General features: G+C 37.3%; 1 protein-coding gene across 2 annotated transcripts in view; it reads right to left on the bottom strand.

Moving 5' to 3' along the window:
- LOC108268079 (ADAMTS-like protein 1) overlaps positions 1-21,452 on the bottom strand; it is a 109,148-nt gene that overhangs the window by 35,942 nt on the left and 51,754 nt on the right. The window lies entirely within an intron of this gene.

Below are 21,452 nucleotides of genomic sequence, written 5' to 3'. Positions count from 1 at the left end.
ATTCTTTCAAAGCAGCATGTAGCCACAATATTAACTCATCTTCTCCAGTGAAGCTTAGCAAATTTCTAGATTCAACCTGTCAGCACCTTTAACTCACTCCTTGACTGGCAATAAAAACTCAAAGTGAGGAGATATGAAATACTGAGATGACCTAACTGGTCCACAATAGAGTCCTTTACAATACAGGTCATTGCTGTCAGAGCCAAGCCGTCACTGCAAGGGGCATGGGCATATGAGGCACCAATGTGAGGTCAAGTGCTTAAACTAGCTCCAATTATACTGTTTTAAATTAGTGGATTACTCTTAGTTAATCCACTCAGCAAGACATTCTTCATTCATTACTATTAGCTCACTGTTTCTTTGAGCACTTTTAACAGCATGCATTTAATTAAACTTGGATGCTGTAGGAGGACAGTAAAGGATGTTCAGTAAGAGAAAGTGGTGGCATGTATATATAGGTAGGTGAGGGGCAGACCCTAAACATATCAGCATTTCAACAAATGTTAATATTTATAAAGTTCTCATTCACAACTCTAATGAGTGCCCAAAGATATATATTTTTTAAACTGTTGTTATTTGGCAGATATAATCCCGTGAGCCTTTGACTTCATCATCCTTCTAGATGCATGGTTGTGGGGCAGTGTGTTCAGCAACCTATTTAACTCCTTAGAATTTTTATCGCATGGGTAATACACAACTGCTAACATGAATCATGCTGCCCTATGCTTGCATTTTGTTTGGCTTTATGTTTATGCATGGGGAGGGGCAGTGAACAGGATAGCCAATGATATTACCTCCTCTGTATTTGTTTCGCAAACTGTTACCAACTGTTACAATGGCAATGGGAACCACACCTACTTGAACACAAGTTCAAACACTGCTCTCTCTTTAGCTTTTAAGTACACAGTTTTTAGTCCTTTCCTTAATTAGAACAGAGGTAATTAGCAATTTTAATCTACATGGTTATCTAGCTATCTATGTAACTAGCTATGGTGTTAATGTGGGTAATTAAGGAGTGCAATTATCAGCAACCTGAAACCATCATAAAGAGTTTACACCCAACTGCTTATAAACCTATAATGTCTGATTTCAATAAAGGTATGATAAAAAATATTGCAAGCAAAATTAACTAAAAAAATAAGCAATGGTGGCAGTATTAAGTCAGCACTGTTCACTTTGAGGAAATTCTTTTTAAGCTATTCGTCTGTTCTCAGGCGCTGGCTTTTAGACCAGATTCAATCTTTCTGTTCTCTCGTTGAAAATTGCTGTACATGGTTAGTTTGTTCAAGATAATTAAACTGCCTATTATGACGTTACTCTAACAAAATCAACAACAAAATAGTACACAGTATCACTATACTGTATAGTCAAATCACTATATCGCTATATAGCACTATATCACATCACTATATAGCGTATAGCATAAGTCAAGTGTGCTAGCCTCTCATCTTAATTTTGTTTGAGGCTATGTTGTTATTTAATGTTAGCCTGGCCCTTCAAAATCCATGGTCATAAGCCACTGCTATAAAAGATGCCTATGAAATACATAATACATTTTACTATCTCTGGTGGTAATAGCTATTTCAAGAAAACTAAGGCATATTAGCACCACAGCCCATGAGCATGAAGGATGGATTCTGGAATCCTCTGCATCTTCAATATATACATATATTGTGTGTGTCAGTACCCTTTGGTCACAGGACGTTCGGAGGTGAACTGACCATCTGACGAGACAAGTGGACAACCAGATAATCAATGAGCATATCCTTCTGATTCATATGTGGAAATTTCCTAAGTTTACCTATGCCTTAACCAGTCAGAATCATTCATCCTGACGTGATGATGTAGCTTAGTGATTGTGTGAAAATATAATTGTTGCTGTAATGAGTGTGTACGCAGAGCGGCCTACAAACTCCTTGCTGAGTGTTGAAGCTGATTTGTGCTAATGAAACTGCAAACTATTCTTCAGTAAAATTTTCTCTTGACTTCTGGTCTTCATTGATCATATCTGGTCTCATCTGGGTCTTTAACTGTAAATTCCCCTATAAGCATTTGACAGAAAAAGTGCTAACATGACCAGAGGAGAGAATGCAAGCCAGTGAAAATAGGCAGGTGTCTATCTGAGAGTGAATGGAAGACGATAACGTCTAGTAGGAAATAGACAAAACTCTCAAGTATTCTTCAGCTTATTTCTGTCAGGTGTCAAAGTCATCCCCTTCAGTGTGAAACACTACACTTTTCTTAACAAGCTCAAGCCTATTTTTCCCCCCTCATGATAATTGTGGACAGAGTAGAATTTCGCACAGAGGATATATGAGATAGAACTCTGGTTCCAAGATCAATATTATGAGAACTTGAATTCAGCACTTGCAAGGACAATGTGCATCTCAGGCATGCCGTGACAGCCAGTGGAGCAGCGGCTTCATAACTGGTTCAAAGCCAAAGATCACAGATCAAAAACTAATGCTATTTTCACATGGGACTCATCACCCACAGAATATTTCACCTCGTTTGATCAGTTATGAAACAACTGAAACAAATAAGAGTAAAGTTGTCATGCGTTCAAGTGGGACTCATCCATGTTTATTAATAAGATAAAAACAATCAAATAGACAAAAAGATGCATGTCGAGACATGTGTGTTGTGTTTAGAGAGCTGTTAGTCTCTATGGTGACAGTAGACGGCCAGGCTAAATCTAGATCCAGAGGGAACAAATAAATGTCTCAACCTGTGATTGATCTGAGGCTGTGCTACTCATATGTGTGCTCTGGAGTATGGAAATGTCCCCAGTGAACCCATTGTTACTCACGAGTTCTCACAAGACTAATGGACATTTCAGCATTAGCCAACATCACAAATGGGGGCCATTTAAGTACAAAAAGAGCAAAGGGAATGCATTTAAGGAAGCTCCCTTTGCAATATTAACCCATGGAGGCAGTCTAAGGAGATTGTGTCCAAAGGATGAAGAGGTCCTGTGAAAAACACCTGCTCTGAAATACCCACTGAGCTGCTAAATGTATTCTTTAGCCAAGTAGCGAAATAATACAGCATTTCTTTCCCCAGACTGAAACTGCTAAGCAAAAGCCTGGCAGGGTCTCTGGAAAAAATACATCAAAGTATTGGCTCCATCCCAGAAATATGGCAACCTGTTTAGTTAAGGATAAAGAATGACCCTCACGAAGAAAGAAGATACAAGGTAATGACATTGCTAGTTTGTTTCCTTTGGGTCAGTAGCAAAAACACTGCATTATTCATATGCAGTTCCAGATTATTCAAGAGGGAATTCCACAAACAAATCAACTCTTACGATACTAACCACAATACAAGAGGTTAGCAAAATCCAAACACAGCTGATGGAGCACAGAGAACGTCATATTAGAAAAGGACTGTATGAAATGACTTTAGTTAGGTCACATTTGAATAAATAAACCTCTAGATTGATTTTCCTGTCCCGGTTGCCCAGTTTCTTTTGAAAGCAATCAATAGATTTTCACTGAATTAATGAAAGGCTACTCATTTGTCAGAGATAACTAAAAGCAGCTAAGGGCTAAACTGATATAGTTTTGATATAAAATTGCTGTAGTTTTTTTAAAAAATATAAGTCACAAACTGCTTCGTCTAATCGTTCACCGTATTAACAGTGCCTTACATCTGTAGTGATAATGATAATTAACCATTGGCAAACTTTGAGAGTTAATAAAGCCTGATTTCATAGCCAAGTCTGTTTTCATATCAGAATCCCTCGACAGAATAGGAATATATATTCTTCGATCGTAATACTCACCTGCCAATCAGACTGCTTTATTTGTATGCAGTGAGTGTAATCATTTAGATGTTATCACAAGTCTTTCTAGCTGACCTTGATTTATGGAATCATGAATACTGCAGGATGTGGCATGTTGGTACAGAAGGTAGCGTTGCTGTCTCACAGCTTCAGGGTCCTGTGTTCGATCCTGGGTTCGGGTTACCACCTGTAAGGAGTTTCACATGTTCTCCTGTGTCTGTGTGGCTTTCCTCTAAGTTCTCTGGTTTCCTCCCACAAAAATATGCCAGTACTTTGACACTTTTGTCTGCTTTAAATTGTCTCTAATGTCCCCTGGATAGACTCCGAATCCTGTGCTACCTTAAGCAGGACAAAGCTGTTACTGAAGATGAATGAATAAATGAATGAATAAAAAAATACTACAATGGAAGATAGAGGACAACTATTTATTAGCAGATTTGCAGTCAATGTCTTTTATGGACAACGTTTTGACTCACAAAAAGGTCACAGTATATACAAACTGTTTTAACTTTTTTTTTTTTTTACACTTTTGTTTGTGTGTGTGTGTGTATGTTTTTATATAAAATTTCTCACATATATTTAGTTGCACATAAATAACATATAACATATTTATAACAAAAAAAGGTCAGATAGAACCGTAGAATTTCACAGTTGCAACAAAGCATTGAAGGTTTCTTAGTGTTTGATCACACTGGTTTTAACTATCCTTATTTAACAATAAGAACCAACTTGTATTTTTCATCCTCCGACTAACAGTCATGCTGAATTGTTGTTGTTTTGTTTATTACTAGCTGGTCATAAGGTTGTTAAAAGCCAGTCTTCTTTTTATTTTAAGGGCTTGGTAACATATCACGTCCACACTGTGATTTGTTTGACTTACAGTTAGGAAATTTTCTTAGCAGTATGGACCACACCTTAAATCTAAAATGCCAGACCTGTCACTGTAATAAAATCCCTGGATCATTTCTACTGATTAGACATATTTCACCTTGCTTCCTCATCAGTCTGTTTTCACTAGCGCCCTAGCTGATTATTCCAATTGGGAACTATTCACCATGCTCAGTCCTATGAATGTAAGCTTATTATATTGTGATGCATTTTTACTGCTAACTTGAAGAGTCTTAGTAGCATAATTTTAGATTAATTATGTAAAGTTGAAATGCGTGGCATTCCCAAACCATGAGTGAATACTGGAGACTTTCCTGGAGAGGACTGGCCATTAGCAGAGCTATGAATGTGATGTAGTAGATTTACTTGTGTAAAGGGCAGCCTTTGACAGCCTGAAGCCTCTAACACAAAGCTCACTTTCACTTTGACTCTGGGTTACTTCAATATACACGGTATGAGCAATCTAATTGGGAGGTCATATGATCACCTCACATCTGTTTAAACCCTTGTGTATGTCCAAATGCCATATACTGTATTTGTGTATTTCACGGTCTCCTTTTTTAAAACTGTCTTGGAAAAACTTCCAACCTATAAAGACATCAGTTGTGCCAAGAGAACAGCATCAACATACTTGCCTTTCCTTACATCTTCATGGAAAAACACCTCCATCATATAAGACTTCTGAAAAATGGACCTTCATACAAAGGCAACCTTGCAGAAGACATTACATTCATCTAATTTTTTTTTTTTTAAAAACCCTAGCTTTGTCATCATGTAAAAACTAAACTGAGAGTCAAACTCAAAAAATACAAAAAACAGTAAATGACAAGAGCACAAACTATGGTAATAAATACCTGAAAATCACTCTTATGAAGCGAGTAAACAGAAATAAAATTAAGGAACTGTACCAGAAGCACAAGAGAAGCCAGCAACACAGCAGCAGCAGTGGGTTGGTCCATGCCTAGAGGGACGCGGAGAGAATAGCACACGTGTGTCTGCAAGTGTGTATAAGTGCGTGCGGAGTGTTTAGAGGTCTGCTCTCAGTGGCTGAGTCGGTGTGACTGCAAGTCTCTGTTCCAGCACTCTCTCTCTCTCTCTCTGCTTCTTTTCTTATTTCTCTGCCTCTTTTTCAGAGTCAGAGGGGTGCTTCGAGCCCCAAGAGCCTCCAGGTCCAACCTGCCAACCAATCAGAGAAAACCTTAGTCGAGTATGCTAAACCAAACACAAGACTCGGGTCAGCTGTAGTTCCACTCATTCACACACTTTTATCCTTTCTCCCTTCATTTCTTGCTTTCTCCTTATTCTGATGCTTTAATTGTTTGTTTCTCCTCTTGGTTTCTCAGGTTCAGCCACTCTTTTTCATCTGAGCCTTTGATCATCTATCTACCTTTCTCTCTCCCTCTGGCTTTTGTCTTCTCGCTCCAGCTAATCTTAGTTCTGGCCTGCCCTCCAATATCCACAACCCACGTACAATGGTCACCTTGGAAAAACTATTGAATGACTAAATCACAAAAAATTCCCATTTCCAGATCCATGACCGCAGGCATTCTCTTGCTTTTTCTTTGTATTATTACCCAAACCCTCACTCTGCAGTTCATCTTAAGTGATCTGTGCAAATGAGATAAAACAGTGCCATCAAAAGATTTAGACCTAAATCATAGCAATTATGTTCTTTTTTCTACTTTGAAGAAAAACAATCTGTGGACTTCAATGAATCTCTCCTGCCTAGCAAAGTACATTCAGTGAAGGAAGAGAGATAGTCATTCCCATATGTGCCTCCGGAGGACAGTACTAAGGCCTGTAAAATGTGATTTATGGAAAAGAAGTTGTACTAAAAATATGATGGATTAAAAAGGAAGTCTGATGATAATCCCTGATTCTTCTATACAACATAGCAGTTACTGAATATTTACTGACAGGTTTACTATATACTGACTACACTGCTACATTATTTTCTAAGAATATATTAAAATACACTTTCTCTCATTAAGAAAATTGATTGCTGAAAATTCTGGACAGAATGAATTCAGTATCACTGATGTGGGGAAGATATTCTGTCATTACACTGACCTTGTGTTAACAGATAGTGTAGCCTATGATTCAGGTCCTTCACTTTAAACCATTACCATTATTGTCTAATAAAGTGATGTCATGTCTGAAACAGTGAAGATACTGCAGATTTATGTGATGACTCGTCTCCATCCTCCTTGTCCATAATTTTATCACAGTGGTATATGACTGCCTGGGATTAGAAAACTTTGAATTAAAAATGGTGTGCAATTGAAAACAGTGTAGATGCCAGGTCAATCTGCAGCTAGAATGGGAGGAGAAATTTGTCATGCTATCTAAACCACCAGAAAGGTCTACCAAGCTTATTAACTTTAATTTAAGTAAGATGAGATCATGCACAGGGGAAGTTTGAGGACATCAATGTATTTAAAGCAGCACATGAATCACCCAAGTATAACCCATTGATAAAAATCTAAACTTTTCATATTTTTGTGTCTGTTTTCATAGAGCAAAATCGTAAAGATGTGCCATGTTGATTACTCCACTTTTCATGCAGATTTTCTGCTGACTGAAATATGCATCTCAATTGAAATAAATTCAGCAGAATTGATTTAAAAAAGGTTATCAAATGAAGGGAGGAACAAATAACAGCTCATTCCAAAACAAATATTTAGTTTATTCATAGTGGAGCATGGGATAACAAACTCTTTCATCCCAAACATACGCCCACTCCATTTGCTATCCAAGGGGGCTACTGTGTACCTATACGTTCGCCAAAATAAATGAATGGTGATTGAATGATATTAAACACATCATGAGGAAATTAACTTTGTGATTGGCATGTCCTGCAGACAGATCCTCGTTTAAAGAATTGGCAAGAAAAATTTAGGTTCAATGGCTTTCCCATAACTGTTGAATTTCAGCTAAATGTAATCTCAATATGATCTGTCTATTGTGATCAATGTCTAGCTAGTTGCCTACTATTAAATATCTAACTATCTGCCTGATAGTTTAAATGTAAAGACTGTTGTTTAGATAAATTTACATGCTCAAAAATAAAAACAAAACACTTAAATAAGGATAATTGATGACAGGCCTTATTTCTGGTTGTGTTGGTTCCAACCAATTGTCAGATTATTGCGAGAATAAGCTCATGAATGAAAGGAAGCCCCATACAACAGAAGTGAGGGTCTCAAAGGTATTTACAGAGCATACCCATCTTTCCCTGCACAAATGTCAAATGCCAATCAAAAGGGCTAAGCAACTACTCCAATGTTTCAGAGAGGTGATTTACATAGGAAGCAAATCTGCTGTACAAAATCAAAAGCTGAAAATAAAATAAACAATTCCATAAAACAGGAAAAAGACTGAGAATGAGAAGAGAAAGAAACAATGAGATAATGATGATGATGATGATGTAATGAGGTCTACCACAAGCCCAAACACCAAGGGACAACTGCCAACCGGGTCCTCAGGCCTTTTTTCCAACATTTTTCACCAATTCCACCGGGAAAATGGGCAAGACATGGAGCAGGCCTGTTCGAGATCAATAAAAATCAGGCTGTTTCGGCCAGACTTTGGTCTGTGGGTGGCTGACCACAGACCAAAGTTTGGTGTCAGAGATAGTCACTGATATTTTTTAGCATTATTAATGTGGAAACATGACTACGATGGGCCTGTTTATTGTCACCCACTGTCACATCTGATTCCACTGCTGAGCCAGAAGCCATGGCTCCTAGTCCAGATATAATCCAGTACAGACTTTGTGACTCTCACACTCACCTGAACACTAGTTTTCTGTTAGTCTATTTAAACAGCTCATTCACAATTGTTCTTTGTGAAGTTTTGCAATGTTATAAATTTGCAATACTAAGCATTACCTCCTGATTAGTTTCCTGGTTTGACCCATTTCTGATTTCTGTGTCTGATCTGTGTCTGATTTTCTGTGTCTGATTTTGCCTTTGCACTTACATCCTTCTGCCTCAGATTCGTAACACCTAGACAACACCGTTGTCTACTACTGCATGCTTTGCACAGATATGATTTTGTATTACCATCATTGCAAGCTCTGATTTCTTATTCATGTATATCAGAAGTCACATACTAGATTTTTGCAGTTGAAGAAATAAATCTTCATGCTCCTTGCATGTTCATTTGGTCTAGTTACTGTACATACTAGTTACCTACTATCTGGCCATGTTAATGGCATAATTATGTCATACAAATCTTGAATGCAGGAGAAAGAAATTGGATGTCAGGGTCTAGAGATGTGACATTAAGCTCTGCATCCAAAATCCCAGTCCCGTGAGAATTGTACGACTATTTGAGTGGGATAAATGGTACCCTCCCAATAAACAGTGCATGTGCTCAAGGCATGATTTACACTAAAGTCATGATTTAAATGCTTTCTGGGTCTAGATATAAAATGTTTTTCCCAAGAAAGGAATTTTACAGCCCGCAGTTGAAAATCAACCACAAGCACTAAAAACCAAGGATTAAAATAAAAACTTAATTCTCTGACACCATATCCCATTCATTTTATCTTTGTGGCTTGGGGAGGAGGAAAAATGACAGAACATGGAACATTAATCGTGTAACACATACACTGAGCCTATTTAGAAAGATATGGTACATATTTCGTGCCGTAAATAATGTTTACGGCTGTATCAAAGAATTTAGATGGAGTTACAGGGGTGTTTCACAAAAGCAAGGCCATATTTTAGACTTAACTTGATTCTGACATCTGACGTTTTCTACTAACTGCTCTTGTCTTCTTTTTTACAGGACTGTTGATTATAACATACAGACACTATTATCATTACTAGACTACAAATCAATGCAATCATAATTTTCAATAATTATTTACATCATCATTTGTCATCCACATCATGAATAAAAACGGCATCACCATGACTCTACCAACTCCATCTCGGTCCGCGGCCTGCTTTTGGTAAATCACATCAGAAGACACGGCAAACCATTTTCACTAAGTGGGAGGTTGCTGGTATTCCAGAGATGATAGATTTATTCAGCCATAAAAAGCTCAGTGGAGGACTCATTCTGAGTCTGAGTTTTGTGGCCAAACTTTTCCACATAAATAACATCCACATGGGAATTAGAAATGCCAGTCGGACTGATTGGGGAGCCTGTAACTTCCTGTTACTCGACTACTGACCTTTTTATAATGGACCACTGCACAGGAAGATACTAAGCTTAACAAAAGCATAAAAATGCCCCCCCCCTTTTCTTATGGCTACAATAAAAAAAGACCTCTCAAGCTGATGAGACCTTAATTTCCTGTAAAAAAAAAAAAAAAAAAAAAAAAAATTGTGGAGTGGAGGCAACAGCAGGTGCTGGCTGGCTGGGTGAACAGTATTCTTGGTTTTTTGCAGATCAGAAAATATAAACTTGCCACTGCTTTCCCACAATTACATAAACAAATAAGAAAAGAATCAGTTAAGCTATACACAGCTGAATGAAGTAACAAAAGTAGATGTGAAACCGACTCTACAAGCTGAAATCGGTGAAATTTTGGATTGATCACCAAATGTCCCCACAATAATAGTTGACAAATCTGACAGTTTTGCCCCATAGGGATATTTGGATGGTCCCCACAAGGACAACTGTTTTTCCCCCCCCAAAACCTGCAGGTTTTATTAATTTTTTTAAAAGCACCAAATAATTTCTGTTTGGCTACTGAGGTTAAGGTTAGGGTTAGTGGAAGGGCCTCACAAGGACAGTGAGATAAACATGTATATGCGTGTGTGTATTAATGACTTCCCCCTAAATAGCTATGAACTAGGAGTCACAGCTGCAGTGTTTCAGAATTCAGTCTAGCTTTTACAAGGTCATGGAGGTGAAGTGTCATGACTAGGATCAAGAACCAAAAACATTCTGCAGTCATTCATTGTGATTCAGCCATATTTCTTTTCTTTCCTGTTCCTATTTCCCTAGAGAAAACATAAAACTTTTACAATGGTTAGAACAATGCATAAAAAGCCAATAAACAACCAAATAAAGCTTGCTTATTGAGGAGCGACTCAAACTTGTAGTCTCTCTCTCTCTTTTTTTTTTGGATAAATCATGTTTATGTTCTTAAAATTGTGAAATATGGTCTGAAGTACAGAGAAGCAAATACAAGCTACAGCCAAGAGGTGCTAAACTGCTGTCAGATGTAGTCAATCACCCTTCATTGTTATTTTTCACTCTATATTCATGTTGGTGTCTAATTTCTAACTGATTTTAAGTCATGTTTCTTGTTCACATCAAAGGGGATTATTTAGTAAATATGGATGACACCAAGAAAATAACTGCACTGCAAATGAATGTGGATGTTTTATATATATATACAGTTTCAATCCATCGTGCATCGAAAAGTTCCAGTTTTCTTTCACCGCTCCACAAAACAGAATCTCAAAATTTCTGTGGCTTATTTATATGATTTTGAGCCGACTTTTCTTGTGCTTTTGGGTCAGTAGTGGTGTACTTCTTGGAGTTCTGGCATGGAAAACTAAAGGCATTTATTATATGCCTTACTGTCCTCACTGAAACCTCAGTGCCTGTTGCCACCAAGTCTTGCTGCAGGTCTTTTGCAGTCACTCAAGGGTTTTTCCCAACCTGCCTTCTCAGAAATCTGGTTGCAGCCATTGATACCTTCCTTTTTGGATGTTTGTGCTGTTGTGAGGGATTCTCTTCAGGGGGTTGAATAATTCTGAAAATGGAGAAATCTTTACTTTCTAAATCTTTAGTTGCATTTTCAGTTGAATTTGGGGAAATGAGGTGAAGCATTCGTTGTGTTGAACCTATTTAAATTGCTTTTGTTTGATTTGTTTTTTGTTTTTCAATTTTGACAATAAACCTGATTTGCAATGGGGGTTGAATATAATTTTGATTGCATATATATATATATATACGCACGCACGCACGCACCCACGCACACATATATATATATATATATATATATATATATATATATATATATATATATATATATATATATATATATATATATATATAAATAAAGGTTTCCTGCTCTGGTGATCCACTCTATGCCACATCACCTTTCATCTTTTTATCCCAATACCCTGAGTAAATATGTAGCACATGGATTTAATTTCTCTAATGCGCTAGTTTTTTTTGTTGATTTTGGCTCATTAGATCTATGAGGAAGTTTGATAGTGATATGATAGGAGATGGCCAATGAGCTGTTTGACTGGAAGGCTTGCAGAATGTTTTCATTATAAAAATTAGCAGTGAAATCAGAGAATATCAGATATCAGTCGGCTTCTCCTGCAGCTAAGCTGAAACACTGACAAACTCACTTTCTTTTTGGATAACTTCACAGTCTCCTCTGTGTAGTCATTTCATTACTTCCTAAAGATCTGTCTTCACCATTGAGTGATGAAGCTATGGTAGTTGAGACTCTCTTGCAGGTGTACATGCTGTTCCTAAAAGTGTGTTTTAGGAATCATCTTTTTTTTTTATTTAAAAAAAGTACATGTGTTTACGGTGTTAAAAGTTCCCCTGACAAACTCTGCATTCAGTTGATGGGTCTGGCACGTGACTCTGCTAAAGCTATATAAGAGCTTCTTTTCAAATGTGTTATGAATGCAAATGTCTCGGGAAACTTCAGCACTTAGACCATGAATCCTGCAGCACTGCAAATCAAATCAGTTCAAGGTCATGTCTGAAGCTATTCTTCAATATTATTTCATATATACAGTATCTCACAAAAGTGAGTACACCCCTCACATTTTTGTAAATATTTGATTATATATTTTCATGTGACAACACTGAAGAAATGACACTTTGCTACAATGTAAAGTAGTGAGTGTACAGCTTGTGTAACAGTGTAAATTTGCTGTCCACTCAAAATAACTCAACACACAGCCATTAATGTCTAAACCGCTGGCAACAAAAGTAATATTTACAATATTACTAATACTAATATTAGTAATATTTAATATCAAATATTTACAAAAATGTGAGGGGTGTACTCACTTTTGTGAGATCCTGTATATATATATATATATATATATATATATATATATATATATATATATATATATATATATATATACAGATATATATATAACCACATTTTATCAGAGGAACATATTTTCCACTAAGATGCCTTTGTGATTGCCAGTAATCTAGACTTCAGCCCTTTCTATACTCATCACTGTGTTACATGGGAAAATTCAATTTACTTTCGGTTAGCATAAAAAAATCTACGAAACATACCTATTCTAATTGATTCATAGATTTGCATAGCATGTACATAATGTAGGAAATCACACAGAAAAATATTCAGAGTTAGTCCTGTCCTTAAAGCATGCACATATAAGATACACCGTACTATATAACGAATCTTAATTCAGCAAACTGCAACAGAAACAAAAGAAAAAAAGACATGCAGGAGGAAATGAAATGGAAGGAACTGATCTTCTACACCTATTTTCTTCTAATGACAGGTTACAGGATGCATGTAGCCAAAGAATTATGACCACATGATAATCACAAAAGAAAAGAGGTGACATCATCCAGAACTAAGGTGGAAGCTGAGCGAGGTGAAACATGACTGGCGCCTGCTGGTGTGTGCTTGATCTGACTAGATCACATCCAGTTTGCTATATAAAGAGGTCACGAATGTGACCAAACCTGGGGAAGTTTCTGGAATACAGGCTTCAGGGGAAGGATTGTAAATAAACAGCTCCTAATGTAAAGATGTCTGAGATGAAGCATGCTGTACAAACTGAGGGAGGTTAAATCTGAATTTCTTATCACCCTGGATCACAAATTTCAAACCAATAGACTGTGGAAAGGACATAAGTAGACTGTGCACTCACTCACTCACTCACTCACTCACTCACTCACACTCTCTCTCTCTCTCTCTCTCTCTCACTCTCTCTCTCTCTCTCTCTCTCTCTCTCTCTCTCTGTCTCTCTCTGTCTCTCTCTCTGGGGGCAAATTAGAGTCTACCTATGGTCATATTTTAAGGAAAACAGAAAACAATGGAAACCAAAAGACAAAGGAAACCCACATGAACACATAGAGAACATGTGAAACTCAACACACAGACAGTAAGCTGAGCTCCAAATTGAACAAGGGGCTCTAGGGCTGAGAGGCTTTAACGCTACCTGCTACCTCATTGTGCCGTCAAAATGCTAAAACAAAATGCTAATAAGATGGATATTAACACCGAACTATTAAAATCCAAGTTCGCTAGCAAGTGTTAATTCTCACAAGCTGGGATTTTGCAGTTACTATATTGACTGGAAAACAAATCATACATATATTATCATATATTAGCTAGCCCACCAGGCAAGTAAAAGCTCCAGTGTGCTGCCCAGTCTCATGTTTTAGGCTAACTGACCATTCTAAGTGGTAGATAATATAATGTGAAAGCATATGGCAAACTAATTAGTTAACACAGACCAGGAACATAGATTGAGTTTATGATTATTATCCTGTTCTAACAATATTTTATAGTAGCATACTGTGTTTTCGCCCTAAACAAAAAGTCAGCAATTGGTTGTTGCCAGTTTTGGGTATGAGATATGATGTTCTGGTTCGCATAGCAAATAAAATAGCTAGCATCTTAATTTTCTCTCAACATGTTTAACCACTAGTTAAATGTGTATAGTAAGCAGGACAGTAGTTATATGTCAGAATCTACCAGCAGACATATATAGATATGGATATGAAAGCAGGTGCTATAGTTACAGCACTGAGGTGCATCACATCACTGTGACGTGTGTTAAGTTTGATCATAGCTACTTTTGTTTTGCGGAAGACAATAAGTAGTTTTTTTTTTTCTCCTTTTTATGTGTGTTGAACATACTTGTCCCCTGGGCAACTATGAATTAAAAAAGAATAGCCAGGACACAAAATTGGTTTGTTCCAGACACCCTGGCTAGTAACTAGTCCACCTCGATTTCTGTTTTCACCAAGGTGCAAATAACCTCTGCCTCAGAGGATTTTATATTTAATGTTTTGGGATTACATGAATGGTTACATAACCATTTTGTAAAATTTGGTATAGTTTGATTAAATGTTCTTTTAGAGATAAATTTACATTTCTGGAACTTTTTTTTAAGTGTTCTGTGTAAAGGGAATCTCATATTTTACTTTATCTATTATATAACTATTTCATCGAGTCCACTTTTTCCCCTAGCCAAACTCTGACTCTGACATCATTGTTTTAAAAGTGGAATCTGCTTCCATGCCTCAGCAGGACTCCATAAAAGACACAGCCACAGTGAGGATATCAAGCTCAGCCGCACTATATAAGAATAAACCATAGGCAAACCAAGATACACCAAAAAGCAAAAGAACTGTACAGTAGCTGGCATGATCCATATTAACCTGTATTGACTTAGGCATTTTACTTTTGGTCACAACAAAGTCTGTCAAATTAACATTAAGCACAATTAAACTTGGACAGAGAAAAGTATTGTATAAACCATATAACAATACTGATTTTTGCCTTTTTTAAAATGGATTTTTGATATTTTGACTGAGATTACATGCTGGGACAACTACATGTTCAATTAAATGATTATTGAAAATTGTAAACAAAAAATTCAATAACTGCAGAGCAGAATAAAATTATACACACATGCAGACAAAGGGAAGCTCAGGACATGGAAGTAGAACAGACGGTTCAGGATCACATGCAAAACATTATCAGGCATGACATGCAGGCAGTAAACTTTCATCTCCATTGCAGTGACTGGTGACCTGGTATCCTGCTGTGCACCATAATCTATATTACACTTTACAAAAACATGGCATGCTCAAGCCGTTACGCTTAACATGAGACAGCAGGACCACCCTGGTGCTCTGAGCACCACGACAGGAGTCACATAGTCAATGCTGAAACCAGATATGACACATTCATCGCTACTGATAATGGAACTTTCACATGTTAAAGACCTGGAGAATAAAGCTGACTATCCTGGGCGTAAATGGTGTATGTTTTCACTTCATCACTGCATTATTCAACAAGGGATAAACTAGCAGGGCGAGGTCTCATTATGCTCTGGTGTAGTATATTCAGTAAGAAAAATGATGAATACTTTTGCTTTGTTTATCTGTTTAACATGCAGTTCACAAAACCATAGAGATTTATGTGAAAATGTTCCATATGTTTATTTTTGAGGTCTACCACATTCAGGCATCTATATCTCTAATAGACCCTCAAAGCCTTTTTCCATGAAAATCACAGTGGATCAGCAAGATCAGGGCCGAGAAAACAGAGCTCATCCATCCAAAAGTAATCCCTGTACTAAACCACAGGGCTGTAAATGGCACTCAATAACAGATCAGCTGGGATATGTGTCCCCAAAGCAACATATAATGCTTTTATCACCATAAGCCACAAGATAAACATTGTGCCACATGATCTCTCTTTAAAAACTCACACACAGTCCAAGCCAGAAAGCAGCAAGGAACTTAAAACACTAATATGGAAACTAAAAGAAAGAACAGAGATGAGTTGTGAAACGAGAAGAAACTTTCTTTTAACAAGAATAATACGCACAATAATCAGGCATGCACAAACAATAACAAAGCTAAAATATTCACAATCGCTTAAATCAGGTAAAAAAGCTTTGAGTAGAGGAAGACATGAAATGTTTTACTTGTCTGTTCACCAGACAGACATGCTAAAGAACAAGCTTGGCAAATCAAACAAAACACCTAATGTTAATCACTGACAACAAAAAACAACATGCCTCAACCAATTAAGCTGTTCATAAATGATAGCAACAACAATTACTAAAAACATGTAAATGCATAAAACAAGTAAATGCAGCTTATAAAATAAATTATAAAGTTCATAATTTGGAAATGTTTAAAAGTGTCATTTGGCAGCATGACAAAAGCAAATTATATATAAGTATGTAATATACATTGCAACTATGTGACCAGTTACCAATATCTTACATTAAGTCTGGAATATCTGTAACTTTACACTTTTGTTTTAGATATGCAAGATGGTAGAAAAGATTTCAGAATTCAGCTGAGTTTCACTCTGCATTAATGAACACTGACATCTAGTGTTCAGGTGGGTGAGCTGTAGGATCTTAGCAGGCCTGAAATCTTTAACGTGTTCTAAGCATCTTCCTTACAATATGTGGCTTGGACTCCAAATGGTTTCATTTTGGAATCCAAACTCAAGAACCAAACCACGGCACGAGACCACCAGGCAGAAATGGTTAGAAAAGTGCATAGTTGAGATCTTTTTTTTCTTTGAATGGGATTCTTATGTATATTTTTACTGATATTCAGGACTCCTGTAAAGTGAGGTCCTGGACTAGTATTAAAGCATACTAAAAAGAGCAACTTCATCAGGCTCTTTTATCAAATGTGACTTCTCACACAGCAGGTATATAGAAAGCCCAGGCCATAGACACCCTGTAAAGACCCTGTAAATTATGAACACTACAGTAAGACAGGTGGCTCTACAGTATAATGGCACCTCAAAGTTATGACCACAGAAGGATATAATAACTATATTCTTTTCTATAATGACTACTGGTAATACATCACGTTCTTACAGGGAACATTGTAAACAGCATACTTGCGCATTTAGTGCAGCAGGCTAATGAAATGGAGGAATATCTGTGAATGGGGAGATCATGTCCTTATGATGATTGTAGAATTATTAGCAGTGATGTATAAAGTCCATCACATGTCTGCTGCCTGATTGACATTGCACCTGACCTCTACACTTCGTTTGATGCAGCTGGTGAACCCACAAGATGGCTCCAAATTGCCATTTCAGGCTTAGCTGACTGGGTTATGTGTGTGGCCTGGCTTGAGGGGTGGGTCTCAGTAACCATAACTTGGGCAGGGCACACTTAGCCTATTTTTGTCCCTTTCCCGGAGGCCATTAGGTTCACTCTTTGTCTGACCTCTTTCCTCAGATCTGTTCACCAAGTGTAGCCCTACTGGGAGCTTTAAGCTCTAGGTGACATGGACATGACATTCACCAAAGTATACAAGGTCTTGATCCACGGAGGGGTGTTCTCATAATTATGTGAATACCTGATAATGATACTATACTTGTAACTGAGCCTGCTCTCCAAGTTAAGCAAAACATCAGTGTGAATGATGGTGGTATGCTTTAAGACAAGTTGTACCCTGTGTGTCTAGTTTTCCCTGAGCACATGATTTTATCACATTATCTGACACTCATAGTAAATGCAACCCTATGAAATCCTATATATAACTCGAACCCTCATGAAGCAGCACAACTTTTTACACTTACCACTTGTCTATGCAACTGACTCTAAATCACACAGCACTGTCAACCCATATGTAGCTGCAAACGAAAAGTCAGGTAAGCAGATAATATTTTTCCAAGAACACATTTATCTCTACCCATTTTTTGACAGATTTCAGTTCCCGTGCTATGACTAGGTGGTACTTCTATTTCACAGACAATCCATCAATCAAATCTTTAAAATTGGAATATTTTGTCCACCCATGCTCAGACAAACATTTCTACTGGACACTTGTGTCCTATTTCCATAATCTGGCTTTTAAATTCAGACACCAAATTCCTTACACAGGGTGAGGCATAATCCGAACACAAACGGCAAGGGCTGGCTGTCTTAATACAAGTGAGGAAAAAATGCAGCATACAGTATGTAACATATCCTTTAACATAATGTAATAACTAATAACTAATAACTAATCACACTGTCGGCGGTTCGATTCTTGGCCCTCATGACTCCATACGCCGAAGTGTCCTTGGAAGACACTGAACCTCAAGTTGCTTCTGATGGCAGGCTAGCACCTTCGATGGCAACTCTGCTGTCATTGGTGTGTGAGTGTGTGTGAATGGGTGAATGAGACATGCTTTGTAGAACCGCTAAGGCTATAAGTGGCTCAGTACTACTGCACAGACATCCTGATTGACATGATGGGGAGTAATATACTGTCAGATGTAGTGAGAGCAGGGCCTAAAACTAGGAGTCTCACACCTATAGCATGATAGATCATGTTCATGGAAGATTTAACCACATAATAATCCCAACAATCCTCTTCAAATAGAATTCTTCAGACATTCCTGCATGCCTCAGACACTGTGGGCTCATTCACTACACAGCCCACTGCAATCATTTCTGAGATGATCTGTTATGTTTTGCTTTTGTATCCGGTAAACACTCAGTTCTTGAAATGCGAGCCTGAAAGCATTGTCAAATCACTGTTGCATTTTAAATGATGCTGTTTCTCTGGTTCAGTTTAATTTTTATCTGCTTAAGACAAATATGTTATGTTACGTAACGTATAGATACATTATTACATTTGATATGAATGCAAATAATCCATCTAGTAAGAATCTTTTTTTCATTAACACTGTAAAGGAAGTGGGTTTATATTTTATTTCTGTGTTTACGGTCCATTCAAATCTGTACTTTATCAAATAAAAGGAGAAATGCTGAAACTAACTGACGGATTCAATTCAATGCTCATTCAATGCTTGTGATATTTGTTGCTGTTTTTCTGTCATTACCAATTGACCTGATTGCTAGCCATGTAATCTTTTACAAAACATAACAAAAATGTTTAAAAAGTTTAGAGGTTCAATAATGCAGCTCCCTTAAATCATTTCACTGGCTCACCTAAAAGATAATCTCCAATTTCTTAAGCTTAGTTAATTTCAGACTGCAATAATTATAAAATTTACAATGGGGGAGGGGCGGCTGGGGGCTGGGGTTAATATAATAGTCAGAACACTGAAAGATACACAAATGCCAACTAGTTAGATTTAAATCTTGGTCTGAACACTTGCTATATAAACATCAAAATGCTGCCCGTATGAAAAGCTTTCTGATAAAAACCACAGAAATAGTGCCTAAAGTATAATTGTGATTCGCTCATTTATACAGCTAAAGCAGTTTTTGGCATAAGAAACACAGCTTCTAAATATTTCAACACCAAATGATCAGAAACATACTTGAGGAGAGACTAGAGAAGTTGAAAGACCAAGAAACATGAGAAGGAAGCATAAAAGAAATAGATGGGCATTCATTACAGTGTTATAACCCCAACAATCCATTAGTCATAATCTCTGACCTTCTTCCTAATGGTCATTTATCATAATGTTACATCCCAAGGGGGTGGATTACTCAGTCCTCTATAAATACCTCCACAGCGGGCACTGTGACCCAGCTAAGCGATAAATCTGCTCCTAACCTGCTTTCATCCATGTTTAGGAGACTAATGATTGAGTAAAGTGCTAAAAGATGAGCGAGATCTGCCTCGGCTGTTCTCTTTCTTAGGAGGTCACCAGTATGAACAGAAAACAAAAAAAAATCTTTGTTATAGCGAAGAGAAAAATGTCCCTTTATTAGGTTTTACCAAAAGGAAAATCTTTTATCAATAAGAGATTCATTTTAATTCCACTCAAGTCAAGATGAGCATGAAACATGCACTAATCTCTTTCCATAATTATGTTAGACCACCCAGCAACAAAACATCAGCTCGAATCATTGTGCATAAAAGTCATGTCCAATTTTTCTGCTTTTCAGTATTGTTGCTGAAATAGGCACCAATTTTCATATCCTCAGGGGTTAACATTTGAGTATACTTAATATAAGGGTGATACGTCTGTCAGGAGAAGAATGCACACATACTGCATTTTGGTAAAATGTTGCAATGTGACTCCATGTGAACAGTATGTTTTTTCAATGCAACACTTTCTTTCATCGAGATGCTCACCTGATACACCTTCAAAAATCCAAAATCAAGAGCCAAACCACTACACAAGACCACCAGGCAGAAATCTGTCAGAAAGGTGCATGCTTGAGCTCCTATTATACCATGAAACAAGCTGAAAAATGCTAATTGAGATTCAGATGTAACCCAAGAGAGAGTAAGGTTTTGTTTAAGTACATAACTCTTATTTTGTGCAGCAAGCATGATTTTCAGCTTGGAAGCACATCAGGTTATTTTTCAATTTTGCGGTTGAGAGACGAGAACATTCACCGACTAAGAGGTAGCACTTTGTGCGCTGTGCCTAGCTTAACTCTCACCATTACTGCCGGGGTGTTTGTGTGGCCTGATTATGCACACTCTGCATGGACTTCATTTGTTTCTGTTTATGCTCTGTGAAGCCACTGAATAGTTCCAGTAAACGCTTACTGCAGAAGGAGAGGAAAAGAAGTGACCTTCATTCCAAAAGGGTGTAATCTGATTCCAGGCACAGTGAGTAACTCTGAAAGCCAGACTCAGTAACCTAACATCCTCCCTTATGGAAACAAGGCTTTGTATTCAAGTAGCAGACAAGCTCCTCTGGGAAAGCTCCACACATGAATATTGGGAGCAGACACCATAAAGAGAACTTCAGAAAGATTGGAAACTGAAGTTAAAGGAAAAAGAGTCATTCTCAACTTTCTTTCTTTCTTTTGGAACGACTGCAACCAGCATTACAGTTCCTGTAAAATCTGGAGTTACTATTTTTGTTTTCTATTACTGTCTCATCAAAAGGAGCTGCTCCCCTCTGTTACAATCCGATGCTAAAATCGGTATGCTACAGTATATGGCTAAAAGTTTACAGTAATCCCCAGAATTATTGGCACACTTGGTAAAAATGTCTAAAAGGCTCATAAAAAATGTTTTTCTAGTAAATTAGCTTAATCTCACACTGAATCTAGCATTTATTTGAAGTACATGTTATTCTCAGAAAATAACCTCCAATTGTTGCCAAAATTTAACAGCAATTGGTACTCATAAATTAAATTCATATGAACAAAAT

This window comes from Ictalurus punctatus, chromosome 7, assembly GCF_001660625.3.
Source record: "Ictalurus punctatus breed USDA103 chromosome 7, Coco_2.0, whole genome shotgun sequence".
NCBI lineage: Eukaryota > Metazoa > Chordata > Actinopteri > Siluriformes > Ictaluridae > Ictalurus > Ictalurus punctatus.
Note: the sequence above shows the minus strand (reverse complement) of the source record. Positions and strands in the feature narration are given on the sequence as shown.